This window comes from Sminthopsis crassicaudata, chromosome 1 (genome assembly GCF_048593235.1).
Source record: "Sminthopsis crassicaudata isolate SCR6 chromosome 1, ASM4859323v1, whole genome shotgun sequence".
Lineage (NCBI taxonomy): Eukaryota > Metazoa > Chordata > Mammalia > Dasyuromorphia > Dasyuridae > Sminthopsis > Sminthopsis crassicaudata.
The window spans coordinates 433,260,059-433,271,801 of NC_133617.1; the positions used below are offsets into that span (position 1 = coordinate 433,260,059).

Below are 11,743 nucleotides of genomic sequence, written 5' to 3' on the forward strand. Positions count from 1 at the left end.
CCTTTAAATTCAACATTTCTGCACATGACTCATCTTTACAAAAACTAAAAATCACCCCCTATACAAACCTCTTCTTTTTTTTGGTTGAGTCATTTTCAGTAATGTCTGTTTCTTCATGACCCTATTTAGAATTTTTGGGGGCAAAGATATAGCGATTTACCATTTTATTTTCCAGTTCATTTCACAGATGAGGAATTGGGATAAACAGGGTTAAGTGACTTGCTCAGAGTCACATAGCTAGTCAATGTCTGAGGTCACATTCGAACTCATGAATGTCTTCCTGGTTCCAAACCCAGTACACTATCCACTGCATCACCTAGCTCCCTAAATCCTTTTTTAGACAGTTTTAAAGTAGTATATCAACAGAGGAGATAAGGTAGCCAGAAACTTGAACCAATAATGTGTGACCTTAGGTTTGTAGATTGGGATGTCATTTAACTTACCTATACACACAATCATACAACCCTCCCCACCTCCACACACACACCATATAATAATTAGGCTAAATGATGCAGAAGACCCCTAAAGTGCAAATAATTTTTTTTAAAAGTATGCCTGAAGGTGAGAGGCTATAAAGGCAAAATATTTCATATAACATTAGATGCAGTTGATGTGTTGGTTGGTTTTAAGGAGTTGTTTTTTTTTTTTTCCTTTTAAAAAATCTTTATGGGGGCAGCTAGGTGGCGCAGTGAATAGAGTACCAGCCTTGAATTCAGGAGGACCCGAGTTCAAATCTGATCTCAGACACGTAACCCTTCCTAGAGGTGTGACCCTGGTCAAGTCACTTAACTCCAGCCTCAGGGAAACAAACAAACAAACAAACAAACAAAAAAATAAATAATCTTTATTATGAGGGATGCCTCTTTGGGAGAGGAAGGCATATAGTATAACATGAAAGTGATATTTTTAAAAATCATATAAATATTTTGAAAATAAAGGCATTCTTGAAAGAATTTAGATACCAATGTCTTCACACACACACACACACACACACACACAATTGCCATGCCCTTCCTCTCCTCTTAGCAACTTCTCATTTATTTGGAACAATATTATAAGCTATTGGACTTAATGAACTAGGGCAGAAAGCTGGTAAGAGTCCCAGTCCAATTTTCCCCTTATCATATGGGGTTTATTTGTACCTTTTCTCAACGTGGCTATAAATTTAAGCTACTGACTTTGCTACTACCTGGATAACTTTGAATAGTCCACAAACTTTCTGGGTCTAAACTTCCCCATCTGTAAAATAAAAAGCATTAAAATTACATGATTTCTAAATTCTTATTTAGCTCTGATAGTCTCAAACTTTCAAGCTCCTTCCAGCTATTACATGCTACAAATCCTACTATCATGACCAGTCAATTCTTCCCATCCTAGCCCCTCTAATTTTTGTTAAGAAATAATATCCTCTGTTAAACTGTGAATCGGTATATGTTAGTTTCTGAGGCTAATGATTTTAAAAGAAATTAGAATGTAGTAAGTTTTCTTCAAGATAAATTCTTCTCTCTTTGATGATTCAGAAAACACTTTAGATTCTAAGAATGACTCATCATTGTAAAAAGGATTTAAATGCATATGGCATAACATAATTACTTCACAAGACTTTTAAAGTCAAAGATCTTAAAATTATTATTATTATTACTTTTTTTTTTTTTTTTTTTTTTTTTACAAATATGATCTCCTGTTCTCCAAATTCCTCCCTTTCTCCCCACCTTCAGGCCAATGTGATTCAGTTTTTCAGGTAGGAAGTACTTTGGCCCTCCAAGCAGGGTTAAATAATGAGGTCACACATGTGGCATGTCAAGTACTAAAGCATAGCATTCAAGGCTCAGGTCCTGCTGTTCCTATCTCTCCAATGGGTATATATCTCTGTGAAAATCAGATATTCTTTCAAAAATATTTATGAAGATCTATTATGTAGAAGAAACTATGAAGCTTTGAGAAGCTTAGTAAGGAACACCTGAATTTGAATCCTATGTCAGACATCATCTAGCTGTGTGCCTTTGGTAAAATCATTTAACTTTTTTCTCAGTCTCAGTTTTCTCACCTGCAAAATGGGAATAATGATAATACCTCTTTCACAGGTCTTTGTGAGGCAAAAATGAGATAAGATAGTTTTGAACTGCAAAAGCATAAAAATTATGGGACATCTGGCATATATAAAATTGTTTGTAAACCTAAATTTGTTGTTATTCAGTCATATCTGATTTTTCATGACCCTGTCTGGGATTTTCTTGGCAAAGAAATGGTTTGCCATTTCCTTCTCTAGTTCATTTTGTAGATGAAGCAAACAGGGTGAAGTGATTTGCCCATTAGTGAGTGTGTGAGGTTAGATTTAAATTCAGGTCCTCTGGACCCCAGGTCAGACACACTACTCACTGTGCCACTGAGAGGCCTTTGTAAACCTTTATTAAAGCGCTAGATAAATGCTAGTTAGTATTATTACTATTATTTATTATTATGGAAAGATAGTATTTGAGCCTTGAAGTACAAAATAATATTTTAATAAGTAGAGATAATAAGTAGGGAAAATAAGCACTCAGATAGGGGGAAGAAACAAGCACTAGCAAAGATGAGGAAGCAATAAACACAGAGCATGTTTGGGAAAAAACAAAGAATCCAATTGATCTGGAATGTTGTTTAGTCATATCTGATTCTTTCTTGGTAAAGATACTGGAGTAATTTACCATTTCCTTCTCTGGCTCATTTTACAGATGAGGAAATTGAGGTAAACAGTGTAAAGTGACTTGCCCAGGGTCACACAGCTAGTAAGTGTCTTTGTAAGTGTCTTGTAAGTGGATTGAACTCCTGTCTTCTTGATTCCAAGTCCAGCACTGCCCAAGTTGGTATATAGGTCTTATTGTTCCTCATACTTGGCAATCTAATGCTCTTCCTCCTTCCCCCCACCTCCCTACCTTTTCCCTCATGCTTTTGCAGTAGTTGCAGTAGTTTTGCAGTAGTTGTTTCCTATAGTTGGATTCTCTTACAATTCCTAATATCATTTAAGACTCAGCTCAAATGTTACCTTCTAAATTAAAGCTTTCCTGTTTTCCTTTCCCCCATTGAAATAACATTGTATTTATTTTGTAACTATCTTATAAATACCTATATATGTTCCTGTTATCTCCTCCAAAAAACGATGTTTCTTGAAGAAAGGAGCTCTTTTATGTCTCTGAATTTCCAGTGCCTATTATAGTACTTACCTTACACCTAGCAGGTACTTAATAAATGGGTTTTGAATGATGGACTGATAAAGAAGGGAGTGATGTGAAATAAGTCTGGACTAGGTTTGTCTCTCTTCCTCATCTGACAAGCTAGACTCACAGAGCTTCTAAAACTTTTTTCACAGGTAACCCCTTTTCACCCTAAATATTTTTATGTGACCCTGGATATATAGGTATATAAAATAGACATACAAATCAAACATTTACTGATAGTCATAATTTTGCAACTCCCACATTCATTTATGAGACTCCAAATGGGATCATAATCCATAGTTTAAGAAGCTGGGGGCTAGAGTACTATGAAAATAAATTCTAATTATTTGGATCCCATATTACAATTTAATATTAATAATTAGGAACTTTAGAACTGAGGAAACAAAACTTGTCACAAGAAAAGTCTTTGTCCAGACATTAATACATCCTTTCACTAAGACAAAAGAAACTTATGGAGACAGCTGAACCCTGTCTCTACATTACTCATTAACCCTGCACTCTTCCCCAGGGTTGTCTAATACAGTAATGTCAAACTCAAACAAAAATGCAGGCCACTAACCCATATACAAGGATACCTGTGAGCCACATATCAACATTATTTGTGTTTTGTTATATTTATTATTTGTTATTATTTTATTACTTATTATTTGTTATTTTTTGTTAAACATTTTCAAATTACATTTTAATCTGGTTTGGGCTTTATTTGACAATGTTGTGGACCACATGTGGCCTATAAGTTACATGTTTGATTCCTCCATTATAATGGAAAGAGCTAGAATGGCACATTAGAAACTGTTCTACTTAAGTTCTAATATGGGACATATCACTTAACTTTGTCTAATCTCATTGCCCTCATCTATAAAAAATTGGGAACATTAGATCAAATGATCTCGTGTCCCTCTCGGCTCTCAATTAATAAGAGTGATACCATAATCTTAGCAAGCAATTTAAACTATTCTTCTATCTCCTTGTTCCTTAAGTTGGTATGTTCACATCCTTTACTAACTTTTTTTTTCCCTGAGGCAATTGGGGTTAAGTGACTTGCCCAGGGTCACACAGTGTGTCTGTGGCCAGATATGAACTCAGGTCCTCCTGATTTCAGGACTGGTGCTCTATCCACTGTTAGGTTATCACTAAGTGCTAAGTTGGTACTTAACAATTCTCTAGCTCAGAATTCATACCTTTAGTTCAAATCTTTAAGGGAGTTTACACCTTTAAAGGAATACTTTAAAGGAGTTCCCACAAGCCCCTGGAGTACCCACAAGCCCATTCTCTGGGAGGATAAAAGGAGGGGCAGTCTGGAAGGAAGTCATTCTGCATTGGGTCAAGGATAAGATTTCCTGGAAGAACTTCAGAGAAGCTCGAGGAGATTCAGAGCCAGGATTAAGGAAGAAGAAGATTCCAGATTCTACCTTCTGCTCTGGCTGGAGGCTCCAGAAGCCTCCCAAGAAACCTGCTCACAGAGGAAAAGATTTATAGAAAAGATACCTCCTCCCAGAGAAGGATTATGATTGAGAGACGACAGGACACTACAATTTGGCACCCAAATGTGGGGCAAGCACTTATTCTGAGCCCTTCAGAGGAGCTAGCCCGGACCTTTACAATCACACCAACTAATTCATTAAGTTGGGAGAAAAGAAGGGAGGGTGATAATTATAAATAGAATAACATAGGTTTTGGGAAGCAGAAGCTCAGAGTTCAAATCCTGACTCAATTATTACCTATGTGACCATGAGCAAATAATTTATATTCTGTCCTCAATTTCTTTATGTATAAAAGAAAGACACTGGACCAGAGGATCTCTAAAGTCTCTTTTAGCTTTCAAATTCTTTGACTATATAAAACCTGTACTGTTTACCTCAAAGAGTTAGTATGAGGTTCATTTAATATAATTCAATTCAACTAGCCAAGGAAGGGTACAAAGATAATAGAACACCACTATCCTTGACCTTTGGAAGCCTACTGTTTACTATGTAAATACAAGTTAAAAGATGATAAATGAAGAAGATAGGCTTTATAGAGTAGGATAAACAAGATAGAGAAGAGATCACCATTATGTAGAAAAATCAGGGGAAGCTTTATGGATGAAATGGTACCTGAGTTGATCCTTGAAGGAAGCAAGCTTCAACAGGCAAAGAAGTAAAAAGTGTCCTCTCAAATGTACAGTGGTGGAAAACAGCAGGAGACAACTGAGGGATGAATCATAATCCACTTCCACTGGAAAGCAGAATGCTTAAAGAGAAGTAAATTATGTTAGCAATAAAGAATTGTTAGCTTCAGAATATTAGTTTAGAACTAGATTGTGGAGGAATTTGGATCTCAAACTAAGGTATTTGCATATAGTTGGGGAGCCAGGGAAGGTTATTCAGTAGGGGTGATTGTGCATTAGAAATATGGTTTTGGCAGAAGTGTGAAGGATGTGAAAGCATTCTGAAGAATGAAAATGTGGAATAATGGTGCTATCACGAACTTGTATTCTAGTATCTGGGCTCATTTGCCTTAATATCAGAGTTCAATTTTTCATCAAAAGATGAAAGAAGACAGAGGAGGCAGGAATAAAAAAGATAAGGAATCTCTTAGAAAAATGAAGAAAAGGGACTAAGGGGTAGAAGGAGTAGGTCAGGCTAGTTTAAAGCTACCTAAAAATCCTGGAGGCAGTTTTTGTAAGTGGAATCCACATGCTAGTCCAGTTTAGTTGAGGGTATAATCCAAAGGCTATCTGAAAGTAGCAGCTGCTGCTGTCTCTGCATTTCGAGACTTTGGCAAACAGCCCCCTTTCCAACACCTTGCATGCCTGACTTGAGACTTCTGGACTCTGATGGCTCTCTGCTTTGTAGTTGGCAGAGGCTGCAGAGGCAGAGGGGGAAATGACTTGGCCAAACAGGATGGTGGAGACTATCTTGGATCTTCATGAAGATTCCTGTCTAGGCTTGCCCTGGAGATGTCTGTGGTGACCAACTGGGGTGTGCTGAAAAAGGGAAAAAAATGTTGCTGTTTCCTTTTCAACATCACACTTGGAAAAAATTTCTTCCTCTAAATCCGGGATTTTTAACAACTTTTTTGCATGTGTCATGGACCCACTTTGGCAATCTGGTGAAGCCCTTCTCAGAATCATGTTTCTTTTCTACATTCATAATTGAAGGAAATGCTAAATTTCAATTAGAGATTAATGAAAAAAAAAAACAAACTTTTTTTTTTCTTCCAAGTTCATGGACTTACTGAAATCTGTTTGAAAATCATTTGACATTGTGGGGTGGTCTGTAAATGCTAGATTAAAATACTTTTTTCTAAGTGAAAAATCTAGATTAAATACTTTTTTCTAAGTGAAAGATCTTTGTTGTGCCTAAGAGAAGGAAAGAAAGGTAAGCTAAAATTTCCAAATGTTCCTACTTAAATAGTGTGACTAGGCTATAGTTACCTTTATAAGAAACTTGCTTCTGAGAATGATGGTACAAGTGAATAAATCTTCATAATGTTTCTGATTCCATCATTTTCATTGTTTTCAAAGCCCAGAGTTTCTCTCATAGGAAGAGAGAAAGAAGGCAACACACAGCCTGTCGGTCTTTTTTAAAAAGCCTTTTCTGGAAAATTGATGCAGTAAAATTGTAAAAAAGACATAGCTAAAAATTCAGAATTGGTTTAGAGTGGCTCTGTCATAGTGTCTTATAGAAGGTTCAGCCAAATACTGCTTAAAGTCATTGGTTATCAGGATTGTATTTCATTATGGATCCTGTCATAGAACAATAAATTAAGCAATCACTCCAGATAAAAAATTCATTTAATCCCATTTTGTGAAACAAGTTTAGGTTGTTTAGATTTGGGATTAGCATGGCCCTTTATATTCACTTATTTCTTGCCAGATTTTAATTTAATTCATCTACTTCTTTGAAACTTCGATTTTAAATCAATTGATGGCCATGAAATCTGCATTCAAGGTTGAAAGTATGATCTCTCTCAGTAAATGTAGAAATTTTTCATTGTTTGGATTTTACATGTCCTACATTCCATTCTTTTGGGCATTGGCTACTTTATCTGCATGAATAGATAAAACTCTTCCCCATCCCCCAGTCTCCCCTACACTAGCAACTCAACTTTAAACTAAGATAATAACTGAATTTTTATTCTCAACTTCTCTCTAGCAGTTTATAATAGGACAGAAGAAAGGGACTTTGCTCAGAAATCTGGCATTAATGGTGTCAGTCTGGGAACAAATTTGTTTATATAAATTAAAAGAAAAATATGTTTTGGTTATATTTGAGTTCCAGCCACACTAAAGAAATAAATATAAGTATTTCAGAGTATTCTCCATTCCCTTCCCCATTAGCTCTGAGCCATCCCACCTTCCTACCCTCTTATCCCCACCACTCTATCTCTGTCTGTCTTTGTCTCTCTGCCTCTTTCTATGTGTGTGTGTGTGTGTGTGTGTGTGTGTGTGTGTGTGTGTGTATGTGTATCTTCTGGCATCATTCCTGAAACTGCTGTCTTTATTTATAAAACCAAAACCAGTGAGATTTTTACAGATTAGCCCTTCATGATGTGATCCTGACTCTCTCTTTTAGCTGTTTGTTCTCAGGTTCAGGTTGAAAAATCACTTGCCTCATTTGGATTCATTTCTTCCTATTTAAGACGCATGCACGTAGACAAACAAAACCTCTAAAACTGTGTTTTTAAATATAAATTGCATACAATTGCCTACAAATAATATCAATAATTTTTGCCTCTAACAGTATGATTCTGGGAAAGAACAGAAAAGGTCTCTGCTCTTCTGGTTTCTTAGGCAAACAGCCTACATTTTCAATTCAAGGAAATTGAATTTTTACATACCAAAAAGATATAGTGGCTTTTAAGTTGAATCACTCAAAAAGTATTTATTGACTTCCTACTCCCATTTATTCATTTTGATTCAATATTATATTAAGCATCTACTCTGTACTATTAGCCACTCTGAAAATCAGTTATGAGGTCATAAATTTGGAGCTGGATAGGGCCCTTTCAAGTTCTTTAGTCCCCTGCTTTCCTTTTATAGGTGAGAAAACTGAGTATCAGAGAGGTAAGTGACCTGCCAGGGTTGTACAGGGAGTAAATAGCTGGTATAGAATTTGAAACCTGATCCTCTGATTCTTTTCTTGCATTCTATATCCTCTGCCCTAGGCAGTTTATAGCTGATATAGTGCCCACACAAAGGTAATACAAACATGAGAATGTGATAAAGGCAAAAGTCTATTATTATCCCTATTTTACAGATAGAGAAACTGAGACAAATAGGTTGAAGTGACTTATCCAGGGTCACATAAACTAGTAAGCATATGAGGCCAAATTTGAACTCAGATCTTCATGACTTCAGCCCTAGTGCTAGGTCCACTGTGCCACCAGATGCCCCAGAAAACTGATCCCACATAGGTAAGGTGACCTCTCCAGCAGCATCCATATAGATCGCATCAGAGGAGTTATATGAATTCAAGTCTTCTGCCTTCCATCTCCTAACTCTTTCCTCTGTACCATTCTGCTTTGGCCTACAGTCCAATTTGGTTAGGATATTATTTGTATAAAGGATAGTATAAAATGAGGCTAGAGAGGCAGCTAGGAGTCAGGTTATTGATTGCCTTAACTTCCAAGCAAAGAAGATTATAGTAGTAGGGAGCCACTGAAGGTTTTTGTATTAGGAATTTTTATTTTGGCAGCTATGGTTACCAACGGCAACCTATGGCAGGATGCCTTAGAAAAGGGATAGTGACTGGCAGTAAATACAATAGTCTGTTGGAGAGGCAATAGGCTAGATCTATGCTAGGGAATATGGAGGATACAGAAATTAATATATTGCTTCTGATCTTAAATATTTTTACAATTTAGATAATATAACAAGACTAAAATAGATGATTCAAGAGTGAACAGTGATGGACAGTATATAATTAAAGCTTATTCTGTGGGGTACATACTATAAATTTATATGTAATCCCAAGGAAGAGAAAAGTCAGGGAGTAATTAGGGAAAATTTCATGGGGAGGAAGACTTGAGTTAAGCCATAAAGGTAGAATAAATTAGCAGTTAAAAGTTCTGGATTAAGGGGAGAATTATTAGACTTAGCTCATGTGTCACCTCCTACAAAAGTACTTTATTGATTCTTTCCTCAATCCCCATTTAGGGTCCTTTCCCTGCCCCAGTGTTATTTGGTCTTACATATGTGTATATATATATATATATATATATATATATATATATATATATATATATATATATATATATATATATAATTTACTCATCTGTTTATATGTTATTTCTTAGGTAAGCAATTTAAAGGTAGGACTATTTTATCTTCAACTTCTTGGCACAGTTCCCAGCCTATAGTAGGCATTTAATAAATGCTTGATGAAAAAGTTTGGGGTGTTTGTGAGATAATAAGGATGTTGGCCAGATTGGAGCTTTTGGGACTGTTAAATAGATAGGCTGGGATTGTAGAGAGCCAAATGGAAGAGCATAAACTTATAGTAGGAAATAGGAAGGGACTAAAAGTTTTTTGTTGTTGTTGTTTTTTACCAGAAAAAAACCATGACATAATAAAACTCATCTTTAAAAAATGTTAATCTACCTAATGATTTTACACAGAGGTGCAAAAGTCAAACCTAGGCAAGAATGTAAATTCTAATAGGTACCTTAGTCCTTTTTTTTCCCCATGCAAAATTAAAAAAAAATAAATAAATAAAAAAGGAAAAATTGTTCAAAAGTGTCCCTCATTTAATACTTTTATCATAAGGTGCTCCAAATCTACCTTACTGAAAAATATGAAATACTTCCCATAACCATACATCCTTTTTTTCCCCTACTTATTTTCATACACCCTGTCTTAGCTTTTAGAGCTGATGCAACAAACTCTACAACAAACAGAAAGAAAAAAAAAAACAAACAAACCCAAAGCAACTAATATTCTGAACTCAAGTGCCACCAGTTTTATGTATTTATGTGGTATGATAACTCAAATCCAATGAATAGTTGACTGTGTATATAAATCAATCCATAAATCAACCAATATTTATCAGATTCCTCCTGTATGTCTTACTATGTGATACACAAACAAAACAAGGCAATCTTTGCCTTCTAGGAGTTTAAAATTTATTGGGAAGAGGCAAGAAAAATATGTCACAGACAAATAAGAGAGGATATATACAAATTAAAGTGATTGAAGGGAAGAACTAGCAATTAATGAGAATCAGAAAAGTCCCTACAAGAAGGTGCTCCAAGAATTAGAGATAAGAAAGAAAAACTCTCCATGCATTGAGTGTAGAAGTGTTCTATCCAATGAACATCAAATAGTCCAATTTGACTAAGGCAACACTTCTCAAATTTTTTGGTCTCAGGATACTCTTTAAAATTGAGTATCCATGGGCAGCTAGGTGGCATAGTGGATAGAGCACCAGCCCTGAAGTAAGGAAGATCTGAGTTCAAATTTGACCTCAGAAATTAACACTTCCTAACTGTGTGATCCTGGGCAAGTCACTTAACCCCAATTACCTCAGGGGAAAAAAAAAAGAGTACCCTCTCCTAAAAATCTTTATTTAGATATGTTATATCTAATTATATTTATCATGCTGTAAATTAAAATATATTAGTATTATTATGAAAATAATTTTGACCTTATGGATCTCCTGAAAGGATCTAGGATTCCCAGGTCACATTTTGAGAACTTCTGGGTTTAAGTGTAGAGTGTGTGAAGGAATGTAAGGTAGAGTTAGCCTTTGTGCTTCTGAAAATTGGACTTTCCCTTCTCCTATGTTTCTGTCTTTACTAAGTAACAATTTGACCAGAAGATAAATACCAATATGAAAACAGCCCCAATTTTTAAAAATGAGATTAGCATATATAGTGTATAGCAAATTGGATTTGGAGTTCAGGATGGTTCAAATTCTGTTTTAAACACTTGATAGTTGAAAATCATTTAACTTCTCTGCCTCCATTTTCACTTCCATCAAATGAGGAAACTAACAGTATCTAACTCACAGTTGTAAGATTCAAAGGAGATGTAAAAAAAAAACCCAAAACAAACACTTCACAAAATTTAAGATACCATATAAATGTTAGCTATTATTATTGAAGTTTGACAATCTGAGTTAAAATCTTTGATGTAGGAAAGTGAATTTCCAGTGCTCCTAAAGAAATTTGGAAATTTTGTAAAATGAGATCCTTGGAGTTTCTGTAATCCTCACTGAGTTTTTAAAATATGAGTGGCACTGAGTATGGGATGACAATTGTAATAGTTTGTAGGTTATCTGAACCATCTTAGAGATGAGTTTCAAGGTGGAGTAGATTGGCCTTTCAAAGTTACAAAGCCTTTTATTATTGCCACTTATTGCAACCTAGCATCAATTAGCAAATTTGCTTTGTTGTTATGGAGAATGGTAAAAAAGGATCAGGAATTACTACAAATTTAGAAAATGCTATCAATGGATTATAACTATCTGAAAGACTTTGGAAATGACTCTTTACTGGGTATACTATCTGTTGATTGGAACAACAGAATGTTGGGTAGAGTT

The 11,743-nt window shown here is 35.4% G+C and overlaps 1 long non-coding RNA gene across 1 annotated transcript in view; it reads right to left on the minus strand.

The window, feature by feature from the left end:
• Positions 1–7,626, minus strand: part of LOC141550192 (uncharacterized) — a 10,705-nt gene extending 3,079 nt beyond the window's left edge. The window contains exons 1-2 of the long non-coding RNA XR_012484538.1: positions 6,637–7,626; positions 5,315–6,186 (exon numbers count right to left, since the gene is read on the minus strand). This is a non-coding gene — a long non-coding RNA (uncharacterized LOC141550192). The remainder of the gene's footprint in view (positions 1–5,314; positions 6,187–6,636) is intronic.
• Positions 7,627–11,743: the final 4,117 nt, after the last annotated feature.